Raw genomic sequence first — 20,519 nt, forward strand, 5'->3', positions numbered from 1 at the left:
GTCTAGAGTCATTCTTGGTCGTCATGAGTGGGAGCTATTGTTGGTGTCTAGTGGGTACAGGCCAGAGATGCTGCTCACTATCCTCCAAAACACAGTACCTATACCCATCTAGTCTGCATGACAAGGAATCATCCAGGCCAAAATGTCAATAGTTCTACTGTTGAGAAACTCTGTGTTAGCTGTGTGCCTTATGGGCTGCCTTTTATCAGATTATAGAAGTTACCTTTTATTCCTAGTTTGGTGAGAGTTTTAATCAGAAATGGCTACTATAATTCTGCATGTACAGAGATGATTATATAGTATTTTTTCCTTTATTGTACTTACAGAATGCATTACTGTCTTAGTCCATTCAGGTTGCTATAACGAAGTATCATAGTTGGGGTGAGAAATTTATTTCTTAGTTTTGGAGGCAGAAAAATCCAAGATCAGAGTGCTGGCAGAGTCAGTGTCCGGTGAAGGCACCCCTCTTGGTTCATAGACAACTGGAACAAAATCTGGATCTAGGAATGCACTTGATTTATTTGGGATTTGTGTGATTAAACTGACTCCCAGAGCCTCACATTGGGAGATGTGGAAGACAATTTTTACCCCTTTGTTGATTATCTCATTACAATCAAGCTGGAAAATACTAGGATGTTTTTAGAACCAAGATAATGCTGTTAACATTAGTTAACTATTTCATTTTACTTGGCAATGAACATATAATATTCCATGGATACCAAGGGCTGCCCTAACAAAGTACCACAAAATGGGTGGTTTAAGATAACAAAAAAATATTGCCTCACACAATTCTGAAAGCTAGAAGTCTGAAACCAAGTGTCAGAAGGGCCATTCTCATTCGGAGGGCTCTAGGAGAGGATCATTCCTTTCCTCTTCTTAGCTTTTGGTGGTTCATTTCAGTCCTTGGCTTATACATACATCATTCCAATCTCTACCTTCATCATCACATGATGTTTTCCCTCTGTGTGTGTCTCTGTATCCAAATCTCCCCTGTCTTGTAAAGACACCAAGTCATTGGATTAGGACCCACCCTAATCCAATTTGACTGCATTTTAACTTGATTACATCTGCAAAGACCCTATTTCCAAATAAGGTCACATTCTGAGGGGCTGGGTGGGCATGAATTTTGGGAGGACTATTCAAACTAGTACACTATGCATAAGAAAATTTTTTATTTATGCTTTCAAATGATACCTTGAAAAATATTTCTATTTAAAAAAAAATTTTAACGTTTATTCATTGCTGAGAGACAGAGAGAGACAGAGCTTGAGCGGGGAAGGGGCAGAGAGAGGGAGACACAGAATCTGAAGCGGGCTCCAGGCTCCGAGCTGTCAGCACAGAGCCCCACGCGGGGCTCTAACCCACGAACTGCGAGATCATGACCTGAGCTGAAGTCGGACGTTCAACTGACTGAGCCACCCAGGCGCCTCGAAAAATATTTTTATTTTAATGTCCTTTGGTCTAAATGCCAAATATAAATAGTCCTATATGCAAATGTTCAGATAGACTGTCTAAAATTAATATAGAATTTCTCAAAGTTTACAAAACAAGAAACATGTGGAAGGATATGATATTGTTATTTTTTTCTGATTTAAATTTATCAGAATAGTGTCAAATGGGTGGCTTAGTTGGCTGAGTGTTGGACTCTTGATTTCGACTCAGGTCATGATCCCAGGGTTGTGTGATCAAGCTCCGCATCTGGCTGGCTCCACACTGAATGTGGAGTTCACTGCAGATTCTCTCTGTCTCTGTCTCTCTCTCTCTTTCTCTCTCTTCCTCTGCCCATCCGCCCTCACTCACGCATGCCCCCACTCTCTCTCTCTAAAAAAAAATTATCATGATTTCAGCTTAGGTCATGATCTTGCAGTTCTCGGTTAGTGAGTTCAAACCCTGGGTCAGGCTCTGTGCTAACAGTGCAGAGCCTGCTTGAGAGACTCTCTCTCTCCCTCTCTCTCTGCCCCTCCCCTGCTCTCTCTTTCTCTCAAAAATAAACTTAAAAAATAAAAATAAAAAATAAATTATTGGAATAAAGTAAATGATCATTACATTAGAAAGTGTTTGGAGGAGGAGGTTTGTGAGACAGTCATCAAACTTTTGCATTCCGGTACATGTGCCAGGTTGACTAATACATAATCTCCTCACGCTCAAAAAACCTACAGTTCTGTTGAGAGGCAGATTACAATATAGCATGATGAGTGCAATAGTAGAATTGTACATAGGGCTGAGGACGAAATGATCTATATTGAGTTCTAAAACTGTGTGTGTGTGTGTGTGTGTGTGTGTGTAAGACAGAGGCAGAGAATAAGGGATGGAGGGATGGTGAAAGTGAGAGAGAGAAAAAAGAGAGTTAACTAATAGTTTTCAAAGGAAAAATAAGTAAATAAAAGTTGTTTATTCCATATACACTAATTTGAAAGTAATGATGCTCACAATGTTGTAACATAGTTCCACTCTATGTGCAAAATATTGATTTATTCCAAAATGTAGATTCTCTGACCAAGTATTTTCTTTTGGATCTCGAGGATCTACTAAAGGTAAAGCTCTCCTGTAGCTAATTGGGAAAATTCAGTGGGGTTGTCCCTACAATACTTATAATACTTAGCAATACTTATAATACATATAATAACTTGAAAAATTACAATGCCATGAAACAAACATCAGCCTGTTTAACTGCTGACTCTGTGACTGAAATAAATTGGTTCCCTTGGTTCTTCCCCTGCCCCAAGGTGTTTTTTTAAACCGAAATTAGCTGTAATTATTTGCTCTGGAAGATGTGCTGTGCTGCTTTGCACTGTTTTTCTTTTTCTCCCCACCATCCCACAGTTTACACTTATTTTTGATTAGGTGATACACTCAGGTGGTTCAAATTTTGATAGTTATTAGAATCTATACAACTAAAAGTCTTTCATTTTTTGTGCCCAGCCACATAGTTCTTCCTAGAGGCATCCTGTGTTAACTAACTTCTCTTGTTTTTACTTTTAGAACTATTTCATGCATATATAACCATGGGCACTTGCAAACATGCACACACTTACTTATGTTTCCCATTTTTATACATTTTCTGTACTTTGCTTAAGATCATTCCATGTTAGTACATAAAGAGCTCTGGCTACGTAGTATTATTCAATTGTATGGATGTGCCATAATTTATTTAACCAATCCTCTGCTGAGAAATATGTAGCTTGTTTCCTGACTTTTGCTATTACCTTTCTGCAACAAATAACCTTGTAATAGGTCATTTCAGATGTGTACTATCTGTAGGATAATTTTCTAGAAATGGAATTGCTGGGTTGGATGGTATGTGCCTTTGTCATTTTGATGGATATTGCCAAATTATCCTTCATAGAGGTTGTACCAATTTATACTTATACTAGTAATAGATAAAAGTGCTTGTTTCCCCAACCCTCACCAACACATTGTGCTATCAAACACTATATCTTTGCTAATATGATATGTGAAAAATGGTATCTCATTGTGGTTTTAATTTGCATTTATGTTCTGAGTAAGGTTGAGCATCTTTTCATATATTTAAGACCCGGTGATATTTATAAAAATAATTCCCTTTTTATGATGGTTGGGATGCTACTGGACTGATGGCATAATATCTTTTCTCCTTAACTTATACCAATGAACATTTTTTTTTTTTTACACAAGAGAACAAGGGTAATTCCAAAGAGCACATTAAACTCTAAGTCAGAACATTTTATGTGTTTTAAAAATTCACTAGCTTTTTACAGTTAACTCATTATACAGCTAACATATCATAGTTGATAAACAACTGAACCAGTATCCCCTAGTAATTTTAAATGATTTAAATTACTTATAAGAAATTTAAATCAATATTTTGTTAGTTTTTAGTATATATCATACTTAAAATGTTTCTATCTTAAGAAAAAAGAATTATTCTTTACTAAGAAACTTATCCATGTTTTAGAATTTACACAGAATTATTTAAAATTATATGTTCTCATTTAAAATATGCATTTGCAATTTTCTTTCTCAATGCCTAAGACACATTATAGGAAGGTTAGAAGTTCAGTGTATATTTAAATGTGCTGGCTGATTCATAAATGGCTCTGGACTCCTTTGCATCATACAACAAATTGTTCTCAGAGCTTTGTCTATGGCATTGTATATCACTTCTATTATAGCACTTATTAATGTCTGCCATGTATCATCATTAGTTATTTATGTGTCTGCCTTTCTCACTAGATTGTGAACTTCTAGAGGATATAATTTGCATTCCCCTTTAGCACTAGCATAGACTCCATATTCATAAAATGTTTGTTGAATTGAATTGAAGCACATTTACATTGGGGTTCTGAGGTTGCATTTTTAAAAACACTTTTCCACCTAGTTTTTATTTCATTTTTGCATAATGTCTTATTCTAATGCTGCTCGACTTTGCTTTCTGCTGATATTATTGACTTCGTATTGAAAATAAATACTCAAAATTCTCCTCTAATAATAGCATTGAAGAGGTAGATTTTTTTTAATTGTACATATATTTCCTTACTGTTCTTCATTTTCTTCCATCAAAGTCCTACTTTACTTTTAACCAGAGGCAGTTCCAAACATTTACTGGGCAATGGTGGGTAGATTGGGTGCTGTGGTAAGGTATATTAATTGTTTCATGTCATTATGTTCCCAATTTATGTAGGCAATTTGAAATGTGCAATTAAAGTTCTGGTCATTGCTAATATTAAGTAATTTAGAAGGTTCTATAACAGAGTGAACAGCTTTTCAAATGACCTTTTTTTAATTTAAAATTTTATTGAAATAATTGTGGATTCACATGCAGTTCTAAGAAATAATACAGAGAGTTCTTTTGTATACTTTACCTGTTTCCTCCAAATGGTGACACCTTGCAAAACTATTGCATAATATCACAACCAGGATATTAATGTTAACACAATCTATCAGTCTATTCAAATTTCACCATATTTACTTGTGTTCATTTGTGTGTGTGGGTTTTAGTTCTGTACAATTTTATCACATATGTAGATTTATGTATCCATCACCACAGCTAAAATACTGAACAGTTTCAACACCACAGGATATTTTATTGTGCTTTTTTTTAAAAAAACAATTTTTTTAACGTTTATTTATTTTTGAGACAGAGACAGAGCATGAACGGGGGAGGGTCAGAGAGAGGGAGACACAGAATCTGAAACAGGCTCCAGGCTCTGAGCTGTCAGCACAGAGCCCGACGCGGGGCTCGAACTCACGGACCACGAGATCATGACCTGAGCTGAAGTCAGCCGCTTAACCGACTGAGCCACCCAGGCGCCCCTATTGTGCTTTTATAACCATACACACCTCCCGTTTTCTCCCCTCCCCCCCATCATCCTAATTCATGGCAACCCATAATCTGTTATTTATTTCCAAAATTTTGTCCTTCAAAAATGTTGCATAAATAGAATAATACAGTATGAAATTTTATGTAATTAGCATTTTTAATTTTTAATTAAATAATTTTTTGATGTTTATTTATTTTTGAGAGAAAGAGAGCATGAGCAGGAGAGGGGCACAGAGAGACAGAGACACAGAATCTGAAGCAGGCTCCAGGCTCTGAGCTATCAGCATAGAGCCAAACATGGGGCTTGAACTCATGAGCCATGGATCATGACCTGAGCTGAAGTTGGACACTCAACTGACTGAGCCACCCAGGCGCCCCTTATGTGATTAGCATTTTGATCAGTGTAATTCCCTGGAGATACATCCAAGTTTTTCTGATTATCAATAGTTTATTCCTTTTTATTACTGAGTAATATTCTATGTTATGTATGTACCACAGTTTGCTAAATCAGTCACATATTGAAGGAAATCTGGAATGATTCCACTTTTGGGCTATTACAAATAAACCTGCTATGAATATTACTGCACAGGTTTTTGTGTAAGCACAAATTTTCATTTCTTGGGCTAAATGACCAGGGTAAAATTGCTGGGTCATATGGTAGTTACATGTTTACTTTTATAAGATACTGTCAACTGTTTTACAGAGTAGCATTCTTACCCTAAATGAGTGATCCAGTGTTTTCCTCACCCTCACCAGTATATACCGTTGACACTATTTTTCATTTTAGCTATTCTTATAGGTTTGTCGTAATAGCGCAGTGTGCTTTCAGTTTGTGGTTCTCTAATGGCTAATGATGTTGAACATCTTTTGGTGTGTTTGTTTGCCATCTGTGTATCCTCTTCAGTGAAATGGCTCTTCATTGTCTTTTGCCCATTTTCTAATTGGACTGTTTGTTTTGTGTTTTTACTATTGAGCTTTTGAGTTCTTTATATATTCTAGATTTAGTTCTTTTTTGGATATGTAGTTTGTAAGTATTTTTTCCCAATCTGTAGCTTGTCTTTTCATCCTTTTAATAGGATCTTTTGCAGAGCAAATGATTTAACATTTAATGAAGTCCAATGATTCAATAATCTCTTCTTATGAGTTGTGCTTTTGGTGTCATCTAACAATACTTCACCTATCCCTGGATACTGAAGATTTTCTAAAAGTTTTATACTTTCATTTTAATCATTTAAGTCTGTGATCCATTTTTAATTTCTGGCTGTCTTTTCTTCTTTTCTCTATTGAAGTGCTCTTATAGTTTTGAAAACAAAAATCACCTGGGTTTGTTTGTGTGTATCTATTCCTGGGCTCTTTACTCTGTTCCACTGATATGGGTGTCTCTTTTTTCATTAATAACATACTGTCTTGATTACTGTAGCTATATGGTAAGCCTTAATATTAAGTAGACAGATTCGTCTTCCCACTTTATTCTTTTTTCTCAAGGTAGTTTTAGGTATTCTAGTGCCCATTTTATATACATTTTATAATTAGTTTGTGTCAACAAGTCCTTGATGGAATTTTGATTGGAATTAATCAAACCTACAGATCAATTTGGGAGAATTGACATATTTTCTATGTAGAGTCTTCCAATGCATGAGCATGGTATGGCACTCCATTATTTAGGTTTTTCTACCCAAAATAGTCTCTTTTGTGTTTTCCTTGTTTTGGTGTCAGATGAGACTACATACAATAATCTGAATTTCAAAGTTTAGGCTTGCTGAGAATGATTAAATTCATTACTGTTCATTCACTATTTATTTACTTATTCATTCATTCATTCATTCATTCATTCACAATGCAGATATATTTATCTTGCTCCATTGCAATTGATAGATACTATTTTATTTGCAGCATTAATATTGATTTTAAAGGTTATAACCCTATAAACAAATGAGAAACTGTACTAAGGAAAGGACATTAATGTTGTACACTAAGGAATTTTTGTAATGATATTTACTGTAAAGATTTCTGTCTTTGGTACTAAATAAATATGATGGGATGAGGGAGGGATTCCTGACTAAAGGAATAGGATTTAGCAGAGGGAGGGTATAATCTTTGAAAATTTTCTTATTTGGCAATTTTAACCCCAGTATCAAGAGAAAGAGAGGGTATTAAGAGAGTCAACTTAGGTAGGACTAAGTAATTACATATTTAGGAAAGAGTAGAAATATAAGGGCTGTACTGGAGAGATCCCATTAATGGAGTAATGCAAACCTTTAGGTAAGTTTGTAACTCTTCCTGGAAATAGGAATATCAATTTTTCTTGAGTTTTTTTTGAGTCATTTATTCATTTAACAAGTATTTATGGAGCCCCTACAGTTTTCCCTGTATTTTGCTGGGGTCTGGCAACATATAGCTGTTAAAAGTCAGGATCCCAAGACCCAGCAGTTGCTCGCTCCCTTGCTCCCTTTGTGTGGTACCTGCTTCCAGTGGCCCTGAAGGTTTGTGGGCAGGGGTGGCCCCAAATATTAGGAAGTGAAGGGGGAGCAGGTGTTCAGGTCTAACTGCTTGGCGGCACACTTGCAGTGAGCCTTGGAATGAGGAGGAAACTGCAAGGATAGACCCAGGAGCAATGGCATCCAAAGAGAAACAAGCGGTGAAAAATCTCAACATGGAAAATGCCCAGCAGGAAAATGAAAGAGAACAGGGCCCTGTGCAGAATGGAGAGGAATCACTCAATTTGAGAGGGAGTGAAAGCCAGAAGCCTGGAGGAAATGTCAGGCTGGGGCCAATGAGATGACTTGTCCCTAATTTTCAGTGGAACATACCTAACAGGCATATTGATCACAATCAAGAGGGAGATGATGTAGAAAAGTTCATAGAGCAGATGATGGAAATCTAGAGAAAGACTAAGGAGCAGCAAATGAGGCATCATAAGTGCTTCCAAACTCCTGAACCTGATAATCATTATGACTTTTGCCTTATACCTTGAATCCTAAGTTTTTCACTGAGGTTAATAATGTGGCCTCTGCTCTACAAGCTTGTAGTCTTGTGATTTCATTTTTTTGTAAACCTTTTGATGTTTCTACTTACCAATTTATAATTAAATATTGTTTTGTCTCAGTATAAAACTTTCTGTCCAGTAGGGCAATTTCACTTAATTTTAGGAAAAACTATCCTTTTCACAATATTAAATTAATAAAGCGGTTTAAAAGCAAAAAAAAAAGTATCCCTGAGTTCATGGAATTTAAAATGTGATATGACAAGTAATATAGCAATAATAGCATCTATATAGATTTATTTCAGCAAGTAAATGGCATGATAAATTTATTATTTGAATAGGCCTATTTATGGTATTAGTAGTAAGTACAAAATGGAATACCAACCTTGTATATCAGTTTTTAAGTTACAAGGATATTTCTGGTTTTACTATTTTTTTAAGGTTTTGGATTTCTGCATATTTGAATTTATTGATTTGATTGTCAAATGAATTAATTATGACTTATATAGGTGTTTTCTGAGCCATCAATACACAGCATTTTAAGTATATTTAGTGAATTGGTAATATATGTCAAAAGGAAAGACATATACAACCTTTGATATGAGAAATCGACATTAATAAATGGCTGATAATGTTAAAAATATGAGTTGCATTGTATTTTCCTCTTTATTCAAAAAAGATCAGGGAGTCTGTAGAAACCTTTGAAATGTTCATATTTAAATAGATATCCTGGAAAGCAAAACAAGTACGCTTCCTGACATGTTACAGTTGAAACCCACTTTATCTTTTTAAAAAATTTTTAAAATGTTTATTTATTTTTGAGAGACAGGTGGGGAGGGGGAGACACAGAATCTGAAGCAGGCTCCAGGTTCTGAGCTGTTGGTTGGCACAGAGCCCTATGCAGGGCTTGAACTAGTGAACTGTGAGATCATGACCTGAGTTGAAGTCAGACGATCAACCGAGCTACCCAGGTGTTCCGAAGCCCACTTTAAAATATGTTTTAGGGGTACCTGGGTGGCTCAGTTGGTTAGGCGTCTGACTTCAGCTCAGGTCATGATCTCATGGTTCATGGGTTCAAACCCCACATTGTCTCTCTGCTGAGAGCTCGGAGCCTGGAGCCTGCTTCAGATTCTGCCCCTTCTTTGTTTGCACTCTCTTTCTCAAAAATAAACAGTTTTAAAAAATTTTAAAAAAGAAAAAATATGTTTTAAATTGACATGTTTATAGGAATATTGGGAATGAGTATATATTTCAAACTGCTGATTCCTTTGTATATTTCATTTGTTAGAGCACAACCATTTATTTTTACTTTTAAAAATTCCTTTTGAATATTTTGAATTGTTGAACTTCATCTTCCTTTTAAAACCGTTTTTTAATGTTTATTTACTTTTGAAGGAAAGAGAGACAGCATGAACGGGGGAGGGGCAGAGAGAGAAGGAGACACAGAATCCGAAGTGGGCTCCAGGCTCTCAGCTGTTAGCACAGAGCTTGACACGGAGCTTGAACTCACCATGAGATCATGACCTAAGCTGAAGTCAGAGGCTTAACCGACTGAACCACCCAGGCGCCCCTGAATTTCCTATTCTTAATGAATTCCTTATTTATGTATTTCTTTTTGAGATATTAGTGATTTTCACTATTTGCTTTCTCTACTATTCTCAGTAAACACATTTCTGGAAAATTTCCCGTAAATTACTAAGGAAGATTAAAGGGATATCTAGTTTTGTAAGGAATGATATTCCCAGGGTTTTCTGTGAAGATCTGAATTTTCATGAAATAGAATTGCATAAAACACGGTATCTCATGTAGCTGCCTTTTATAAAAAGCCATATCTATTAAAATATTTATAATTTCAATCAAATTAATCAATACAATGTGATTTGTTTGAATTTTGATTAGAGAAACAGTCTTTTATTTTGGGAACTGGTAGGTATAATCTGGGTTATGAGAACTAGATATCCAGTCTAGCCCAAGATATGGGTGGAGTGGTTATTGTAGAATGGAACTGTAGAGCATTCCAAAAGTGAGGCAGCGAAAAGAAGATAAATTGTTTTTGAGCTTCAAGATTCCATATTGTCTATATGTATTTATTTTGTTCTTTTTTTCTCTACCTCATAGTTTTTATTCACTCTTATTACAGGCTTGTACCTGGCCAACATAGCCTTTGAGGCCATTCTGTATCATGACCTCTTGGCTTTGTTCCCATTGCTACCTACATTAATCTCTTGTTTCCTAGTTCAAATTCATGGGAGGAAATCTGCTCAATCTGTTTTTTTTATTTTTCATGCTGGCCACCTCCTCCTAGTCTACTGGCCAGTCAATGGATTGGTTATTTTTGAATTACATTGCTCCTTCCTGGTCTATAATTACCCATAGTCATGCATGGGAATTCTGGGTCATATAGTATAAAACATGACTGTCTGTGGCTGACTTTGTTTAGGAACAGTGGGCAGGACCATCTCACTTAGCAAGGACTTTAGTTGTCACTGTGATTAATAATAGTAAAGGGTAATTTATGAAAATATGCTACCTTCAAGTAGGCTTATTTAGGCCTAAAAGCCAGTTTTTAGAAAGAATACCTACGCTGTGTTATACTTATCTGGGGTGTCATGTTGATTCAGAGTTGTCTTAGTTCTTGGTTTTAGAAAGTTTGGGGTGCCTGGGTGGCTCAGTCTGTTAGGTGTCTGACTTCGGCTCAGGTCATGATCTCACAGTTTGTGGGTTCGAGCCTTGCGACGGACTCTGTGCTGACAGCTCAGAGCCTGAAGCCTGCTAAGATTCTGTGTCTCCCTCTCTCTCTGCCCTTTGCCTGCTCACACTCTGTCTCTCTCTCTCTCAAAAATAAATAAACATTAAAAAAAATTTAAAAAGAAGAAGGTTGCTGGTACCCTAAAGTGTGCATTGCACATATTACTCTTGGGAAAATGGACAAATTTCAGGTCTTCATTTTACAATATTTATATGTATTGCATTAATATAATAAAGTGTAAATCGTTTGGATACTATCTACTGGTAGTTCATTATCCAGTTTGAACCTCTTTGACTTTACAGAGATAACATTGGTTTGGTTTATCTATTCAGGCCTGTGTCAGTCTTTCTGTAGACTGAGCCAAGAATACAAATGCAACTGTGCATACCATACATGTAAAACTTAAAAACATTTTAAACCAAGTTTACAAACTATTAACTAGAATAATGTATTCTCATGTTTTGACATATGCCTTTATAATGAACTGGAAGGTTAGGTTCAAGTTTAGAATTCTCAGACTCCTCACAGGTTAACACTAGAATATGATTGCACTGGGAAATCTGACTTCTAATGCTTGGCTGGCCTTCTCTTTAGATACCTGACTTTGTCTTGCATGAGGGGCCTTACTCTAATGTAGGTTTCACTCCAGCCTATCTATATAAGCTCTGTCCATGGTTCCGACTTGCTTTTACACCCCCTTGGAGCCAATAGTAGGCATATAGATAGCAAGATCCCCCCTCCGGAACAGCACTTCAAAATGGGTTCCAAGAGAGAATTAAGCCATAATACCCTAAGGCATTCATTAGATAAAAATAATAAAATTGCACCATATTTGGGAGAATGGGTAAAATGGTTACACGAATAATTTTCTTTAGGGCTTAAGAAAAGCTAGTGAGCTGAGAAAAGCTGGTGGAGAGAAGACCTGAAGAAGAGGTCCGTGTGGGCTCATGCTCATGAAAGTGGCTTAGGGATATTTGGCCAACATACAGTGTATACAGTGTGCTCCTGGTGGGGGATATTTTGGCAGGAAATTTGGGGATCTTTGGTACTCAAATTATGATCTAGAAGGGGGAGGCACAGGCTTCTGATGGTTCTTTCCCTTCGGCCCCATAGATTCCTCTCCTAGAACTAGGAGCAGCTTAGGAATGGCTAGAGTGAGGTCTGCTAAATTATGGGGCCCCTCTTGCCCATAGCAAAGTGTGGCACTTCATCCATTAATTGTTTTTCACTTTTTAACTTTTTGATGCTATGCTGATTTTTTGTGTGTTTTTTTAAAAATATAATTTATTGGGGGAACCTGGGTGGCTCAGTCGGTTAAGCCTCCGACTTCGGCTCAGGTCATGATCTCGCGGTCCGTGTGTCCGATTTTGGCTCAGGTCATGATCTCACGGTTCGTGGGTTCGAGCCCCGCGTCGGGCTCTGTGCTGACAGCTCAGAGCCTGGAGCCTGTTTCGGATTCTGTGTCTCCCTCTCTCTCAGACCCTCCCCCGTTCAGGCTGTGTCTCTCTCTGTCTCAAAAATAAAATAAACGTTAAAAAAATTAAAAAAAAATAAAAATATAATTTATTGTCAAATTGGCTTCCATACAACACCCAGTGCTCATCCCAACAAGTGCCCTTCTCAATGCCCATCACCCATTTTCACTCTCCCCTAACCCCATCAACCCTCAGTTTGTTCTCCGTATTGAAGAATCTCTTATGGTTTGCCTCCGTCCCTTTCTGTTAGTAACTTTTCTTTTCACCTTCCCTTCCTCCATGGTCTTCTGTTAAGTTTCTCAAGGTCCACATATGAGTGAAAACATATGATATCTGTCTTTCTCTGACTGTCTTATTTCACTTAGCATAATACCCTCCAGTTCCATCCACGTTGCTGCAAATGGCATGATTTCATTCTTTCTCATTGCCGAGTAGTATTCCATTGTATATATAAACCACATCTTCTTTATCCATTGATCAGTTGATGGACATTTAGGCTCTTTCCATAATTTGGCTATTTTGAATGTGCTGCTATAAACATTGGGGTACATGTGCCCCTATGCATCAGCACTCTTGTATTCCTTGGGTAAATTCCTATTGCTGGGTCATAGGGTAGTTCTATTTTTAGTTTTTTAAGGAACCTATGCGTCAGCACTCCTGTATCCCTTGGGTAAATTCCTAGCAGTGCTATTGCTGGGTCATAGGGTAGTTCTATTTTTAGTTTTTTGAGGAACCTCCACACTATTTTCCAGAGCGGCTGCACCAGTTTGCATTTCCACCAACAGTGCAAGAGGGTTCCTGTTTCTCCACCTCCTCGCCAGCATCTGTAGTTTCCTGATTTGTTCATTTTAGCCCCTCTGACCAGTGTGAGGTGGTTTCTCAGTGTGGCTTTGATTTGTATTTCCCTGGGGGAAAACTGAGAACTTTCCCCCTGAGATTAGGAACATGACAGGGATGTCCACTCTCACCACTGTTGTTTAACATAGTGTTGGAAGTCCTAGCATCAGCAATCAGACAACAAAATGAAACAAAATGCATCAAAATTGACAAAGAAGAATTCAGACTTGCACTTTCCTCGGATGATGTGATACTCTACATGGAAAACCCGAAAGACTCCACCAAAAGCCTGCTAGAACTGATACATGAATTCAGCGAAGTCGCAGGGTAATTTTTTGGCTTGAAAGAATGTTTAGATGTAATCAGACTTGATTCTGATGCCATTGAACATGGCAGAGTAGGGAACCCCCAGAATTTATCTTTCTACACAAATAGCAAATTAGCAAATATTCTCAGAATCAACTTTATTGGCAATCTGGAAACTAACAAAAAAAAAATATAGCAACTAGGCAAATGCTTAATCAAGGAAGAAGCAGTTGAATTCCAGTTAAAGAGCTTGGTGGTGTTTTACCTAGTCTCCATTCCCTGCTCTCTAGTTTGGCAGAAGCTTTGAAGACAACAGTCCACATTCCTTGTACACGTTTCTAGAATTGGAGGGAGTAAAGGTGGCCTCATTCTTAAGGAACTGTGGTGGTTTATTTTGACCAGTTTGGTGGCTCCCTGAAGGACTAGCTCAAAAGACTTGCCCTTATTTTGCCTAACTCAGAACTCTCCCAAGGCTGAGGCAGCTACTTGGGAGGCACTTGTGGAAAACACTTAAAGGCAAATATATTAACCACCACCTCCCATGGCAAGGAATAACAGACAAACAAGATCAACTGAAAATAATATCTGGCTGTACAAATATCTCTTTGAGACCCTGCTTTTAATTCTTTTGTGTACTCAGAAGTGAAATTGCCGGATCATATGGCAATTCTATTTTTAATTTTTTGAGGAACTGCCATACCGTTTTCCGTAGCAGCTATACCATTTTGCATTTCCACTAACAGTGTTCAAGGACTCCGATTTCTCCACATTCCTACCAACCCAAATTATTTTTTTTATAAAAGTCATCCTAATTTTTGGAGGTGCAATCTCATTGTGGTTTTTGATTTGCATTTGCCTAATGATGTTGAGAATCTTTTCATGTACTTGGCCACTTCTATATCCTCTTTGGAGAAATACCTATTCAAATCTTTTGTCTTTTTTTTTTTTTTTTACCACGTTGTTTGTTTTTGAGTTGTAAAAGTTCTTTATATATTCTGGATATTAATCTCTTTTCAGATATGAATTGAACATGTTTCCCATCCCATAGGTTGCCTTTTCACTTTGTTGATTGTGTCCTTTAATGCACAGAAACTTTTGCATTTGATATAGTCCAGTTTATTTTTTTTACTTTTGTTGCCTGTGCTTTTGGTGTCATGTCCAAGAAATCATTGCTAAATCCAGTATGATTCATGAAGCTTTTCTTATATGTTTTTTTTCTAAGAGTTTTAGGGTTTTAACTCCTTATGTGTAGGTTTCAGCCCATTTTGAGGTTGTTTTTATTTTTTATTTTATTTTTAAATGTTTATTTATTTTATTTTTTTTTAGAGAGAAAGAGAGAGAGAGCCATGAAGGGGCAGAGAGAGAGGGAGAGGGAAATCCCAAGCAGGCTCCACACTGTCAGCACAGAGCCCAATGCGGGGCTCCAGCTCACAAACTGTGAGATCGTGACCTGAGCCAAAACCAAAAGTCAGATGTTTAACCAACTGTGAGCCAACCAGGCACCCCTATTTTTATTTTTTTATTATTTTATTTTGTTTATGTTTATTTTTGAGAGAGAGAGAGAGATACAGAGTGTGCGCAGGGGAGGGGCAGAGAGAGAGGGAGACACAGAATCTGAAGCAGGCTCCAGGCTCTGAGCTGTCAGCACAGAGCCTGATTTGGGGCTTGAACTCACGAACCATGAGATCATGACCTTAGCTAAAGTCGGATGCTTAACCAACTGAACCACCCAGGTGCCCTCCCTGTTTTTATTTTTCAAATGTAACATTCATCATTAAAGATGAAAAGAAAGGATGGAAATGGTAGAGTGAGAGAGATTTAACTTGCTGTATATAGCTAATTGGACAAGTAAAATGGACAAGTAAAATATTTAACACAACTGTAGGGATTCCTGCTTATTAGTAAAATTTTATTCTATAGAGATTGAAAGCTATTCCAAAAATGTCTGGCCATTTCTATTGCACTATAACCTATAATTTAAATTTTGACTATTGTTCTTTTATTATGATATGTAGAAGCTAACCCATCTCTTGTGAGCAGATGGGTTGATGAGTTTTGCACAGGTATGGAAAATCATTGAGTCTTTTATAGGATTTGTAATTCTTTGACTCTAGATAAGATAGTATATATAAACTCCTAAATAGTACCTGGTTCTGCTATATTTCTCTTTCTTCCAAGCCCAGCTCTTAAATCCTTACTGTGTCACTTGCACCTTCTGATGGGCATTTTTATTATGTTAAGTATGGGTGGTTATCATTTTCATCTTTATAGAGAAAGCATTGTAAAATGGATTTTAAATGGGTTATTTTGTAGCTATTGAGTTATTGAGTAGCTATTGAGACTTTGCAAAGAGATGGAGAATTTTTTAAAAGATATGTTTTTTTAAATTTTTTTATGTTTCATTTATTTTTGAAAGCCAGAGAGACAGAGCACGAGTGGGGGGAGAGGCAGAGAGAGAGAGGGAGACAGAATCTGAAACAGGCTCCAGGTTCCGAGCTGTCAGCACAGAATCTGATGCGGGGCTTGAGCTCACAGACTGCAAGATCATGACCTGAGCCGAAGTCGCACGCTTAACTGACTGAACCACCCAGGTGCCCCTAAAAAGATAGCAATGGTAGATGGGGCTCAGTAAGTGAGTCTCGAATTGTCCATTTATTTTAGGGATCTTATTCGTTAAAAAATAGAGAACACTAGGGGAAAAGACTCTCGATTTTATTAACTAAATGCACTTCATGCATATAAAGCAATTTGAGCAGAATGAATTCAGAGGGAAAATGAAAGAGGAAAGTAACAATTTCACTTCATAAGTTACTAACTAAAGTAGTGAGTATTTAAGAAGTGTACTGGGACAGCCTGTAGACAAGTTAAAGTTTTTTCTTAATTAAGACTTCTTTGAAGAGTTGAATTTAGTGACTGGGCTGTTTTTATGTAGTGTTTTTTTTATGTTGGTTTTTATTTACATACTTCATGTTAGTGAGTCACATCATCAGTAGAAATCATATGGCAACAGATATGCTGTTGTTTAACTCCAGTTCTGATTTTCTTAAAAAAGAAATGTATGTACAGTGTAGTTTCTCTGTTATCCAGGGATTACGGGTCTATATAGCCATCAAATAAAGTACCATATATCACTAGAGTAAGCTCTCCAATTGCATGGGGGATTAACCAGCATTTATAAGGTATGTCTTGTATCTCCAACATAAAAGAACTAATGTAAAGAATGGTATCATATAAATGTTCTTTGAAATTTTAACCAATTTTCAGTTTTAATTGTATTGTAAATTAGCATTTTGCCAGCAATAGGGTAAAGATGTAACTGAAGTACCTTATAATACAGTGTTGAGTTGTGACTATGCTTTGTTTACATTGTGGTTTATTTTGATAATTGCCTGATGCTGAGAAAATAATTTTAAAAATCTCAATAAGAAAACAGATCACAACTATTTAAGGCTACATTACTTCTTTCTTGTTTTTATAAACTAATTTTGGGGGCACCTGAGTGGCTCACTTGGTTAAACATCCGATTCTTGATTTCAGCTCAGGTCATGACCCCAGGGTCCTGGGATCCAGCCCCACATTGGGCTCCATGCTGAGAGTGGAGCCTGCTTAAGATTCTCGTTCTCTCTCTCTCTCTCTCTCCCTCACCCTTCCTCCGTTCTGCCCCTCTCCCCCAGTCATGCTCTCTCTCTCTAAAAAAATTATAAACTAATTTTTAAGCACAAGGCTACATTTAAGGCTGTTTTTGACTAAAACAATTTTAATACTGAGCTCTGTGTGTAGTTTTGCAGAATTTCTCTGCAAATCCAAACAGATGTAGCATTATGGAGACTACATAAAAGAAGCTGCTTCAAGGTATAACAAGACCCATCATTGAATTGCTTGAAATGATTATTCTAGAAAAATTATTCACTCTAACACATGCATTTTCTCATGGGTCAGCATTTTATATAAGGGATTCTTATGGCAAATGGGTGATAGGAAGGGCAAAAAAGGAGGAAAGACCCATAAATAAAGATATAATCAGCTGCAGTTAGTACAAGGGGCAGGAGGTAAGAGAACATCTAATTCTTCTATTTTGACATGCTAAATCTTTTATAGACAAGAACATATTTCTAGTTTCAGTACGTTTATGCTATTTTCTTAATTTGTATTTCAGCATTCAATAAGCATGTACTTCCAGAAGGACTTTGGTCTGTCATTATAAATTAAACATGTTTTTTTGCAGATGTGTTGTTCAGTGCATTTATAGGATAGATAAAGTAGAGAGAGATTTATGTGGAAATAATTGTTTTTATACATACTCATCTGAGTCACCCACATGTTCTCAAAATGACTTATATGTATTAAGATATATGAGTGGCAGATTATATGCTGCAGAAATAACACTGATTTTGTAACAATTAACATAAAATTAAGCTTTTCCACTCTCTCATTTTATCAATTCCCATGACTGAAGTACTTAGATGATGAGTACTTAGACACTGAATACTTATTTAGATGTACAGTTGATGTGTTCAGACTCTGGGTTAGAGCAGGGTGCTTAAAAACTCAGTTGTGAATATTTAAAAAGAAGGACAAAGGTGGAGGAATCACACTACCTGATATTAAGGCCTGCTACCTAGCTACAGTTAGTCAACATAGCTGTGGTAAAGGTAGAGGGGTGGACACATGGATTAATGAAGCAGAATAGAGAATCAGGAAATAGATCTACATAAATATTTCCATCTAATTCATGACAAAGAAATAAAAGCAGTTCAATTGAGGAAGGTAGCTTTTTCAATAAATGATGCTGAAGCAGTTGGACATCCATAGACATAAAGATGAACCTTGACCTAAACTTCACATTTTTAAAACAATTAACTCAAATGGATCATGGATGTAAATGTAGAAATAAAAGTTTAAAACTTTTAGAAAAAAAAATAAGAAAATTCTCAGTACTTAGTGCTAAGTGAAGAGTTCTTACACTTGATGCCAAAATCCCAATTCATGTGAGGAAATAGTAATACATTATACTTCATCCAATTTAAAAACATTTGTTCTGTGAAAGTCTTTGTTAAGAGTGAAAATACAAGCTATAGACTGGGAATAACTATTTGTAAAACACATATGCAACAAAGGATTAGTATCTAAAATATATAAAAAGCTCAAAGCTCATCATTAGAAGAATCTTGTTAGAAAAGGGGTAAAATATATGAATATACATTTCATATAAAAGGATACACAGATGACACTTTAGCACATGAAATTATGTTTAACATCATGAGCCATTAGGGAAATGGAAATTAAAATCACAATGAGATACTACATACCTATAAGAATGTTTAAAATGAAAAATACTGACAGCACCAAATGCTGACAAGCATGTAGAGAAACTGAATTATTCATATATTTCCTTTGTAGTGATATTTCATCATGGTTTTAGATCTCCTTTTCTTATGGTTCATGACATTGAACATGTTTTCATATGCTTATATATATACCTTATTTTGTTGTTTTGTGAAGTATCTGTTTAAGTCCTTTGCCCATTTTTAAATTGGGATGTTTATTTACTAACTTCAGATTTCTTTATATGCTTGGGATACAAGTCTGTTGTTTACTATGTGATTTAAAATGTTTTATCCCAGTCTATAGTTTTTCTTTTCATTCACTTAACAGTGTTTTTGAAAACTTAAAAGTTAAACATTTTAAATTTTGATGAAGTCCAATTAATCATTTTTTTCTTCTATTGAATGTGCCTTCTTTGTCATGTCTCTAAGAATTTGTGTGTGTGTGTGTGTTGGACAAATTTTATTGTCTAAGAATTTTTTGCCTAAGGAAGATTTTCTCCTATATTTTCTTACAAAAGCTTTATAGTTTTAAAGTTTAAATTTAGATGTGTCTTCCATTTTGTGTTAAATTTGTATAAATTTGGAATTCCATTTAAGAACCATGCTTCTGTGATTTTCCAGTTTGAATACCATTTGTTTATGACCATTCTTTCTCCATTGAATTGTTTTTGTACCTTCATTAAAAATCACTTGACCGTATTTGCATGATTTTATTCCCTGATTGTTCTTTTACACTGATCTATGTGTACATCCCTTCATCACTACAACTCTGTGTTGATTATGTAGCTTTGTCATCAAGTCTTGAAATCCTTTAATGGGTTTCTTCTTCTTACTTTGTTTTTCTTTTTTTTTAAACTTTTTTCACCTTTATTTATTTTGAGAGAGACAGAGGGGGGGGAGGGACAGAGAGAGAGAATCCCAAGCAGGCTTCACACTGTCAATGCAGAGCCCAATGCAGGGCTCGAACTTACCCAACTGCGAGATCACGACCTGAGCCAAAACCAAGAGGCAGACACTTAACCGACTGAGCCACCCAGGCACCCCTCTACCTTACTTTGTTTTTCTAGATAAATTTTTATACTAGCCTTTCTATGTCTACAAAAACTCCTGCTATGATTGTGATTGGAATTATACCAAATGTATATATCATTTTGGGTAGAATTGATATCTTTACTATATTGCACGTTTCAACCAACAAACACAATATACATCTCCGTTTATATTGTCCATCAACTGATGAATGGATAAAGAAATTGTGGTTTATATACACAATGGAGTACTACGTGGCAATGAGAAAGAATGAAATATGGCCCTTTGTAGCAACGTGGATGGACTGGAGAGTGTGATGCTAAGTGAAATAAGCCATACAGAGAAAGACAGATACCATATGTTTTCACTCTTATGTGGATCCTGAGAAACTTAACAGAAACCCATGGGGGAGGGGAAGGAAAAAAAAAAGAGGTTAGAGGGGGAGAGAGCCAAAGCATAAGAGACTCTTAAAAACTGAGAACAAACTGAGGGTTGATGGGGGGTGGGAGGGAGG

General features: G+C 36.4%; 1 protein-coding gene and 1 pseudogene across 1 annotated transcript in view; both read left to right on the forward strand.

Annotated features, from left to right (window-relative positions):
* Nucleotides 1-20,519, forward strand: part of COL4A5 (collagen type IV alpha 5 chain) — a 237,673-nt gene that overhangs the window by 33,986 nt on the left and 183,168 nt on the right. The gene's annotated exons all lie outside the window — the stretch shown is intronic.
* On the forward strand, nucleotides 1,182-8,803 carry LOC125931896 (protein BEX4-like; annotated as a pseudogene).

Source organism: Panthera uncia, chromosome X (genome assembly GCF_023721935.1).
Source record: "Panthera uncia isolate 11264 chromosome X, Puncia_PCG_1.0, whole genome shotgun sequence".
Taxonomy (NCBI): Eukaryota; Metazoa; Chordata; class Mammalia; order Carnivora; family Felidae; genus Panthera; species Panthera uncia.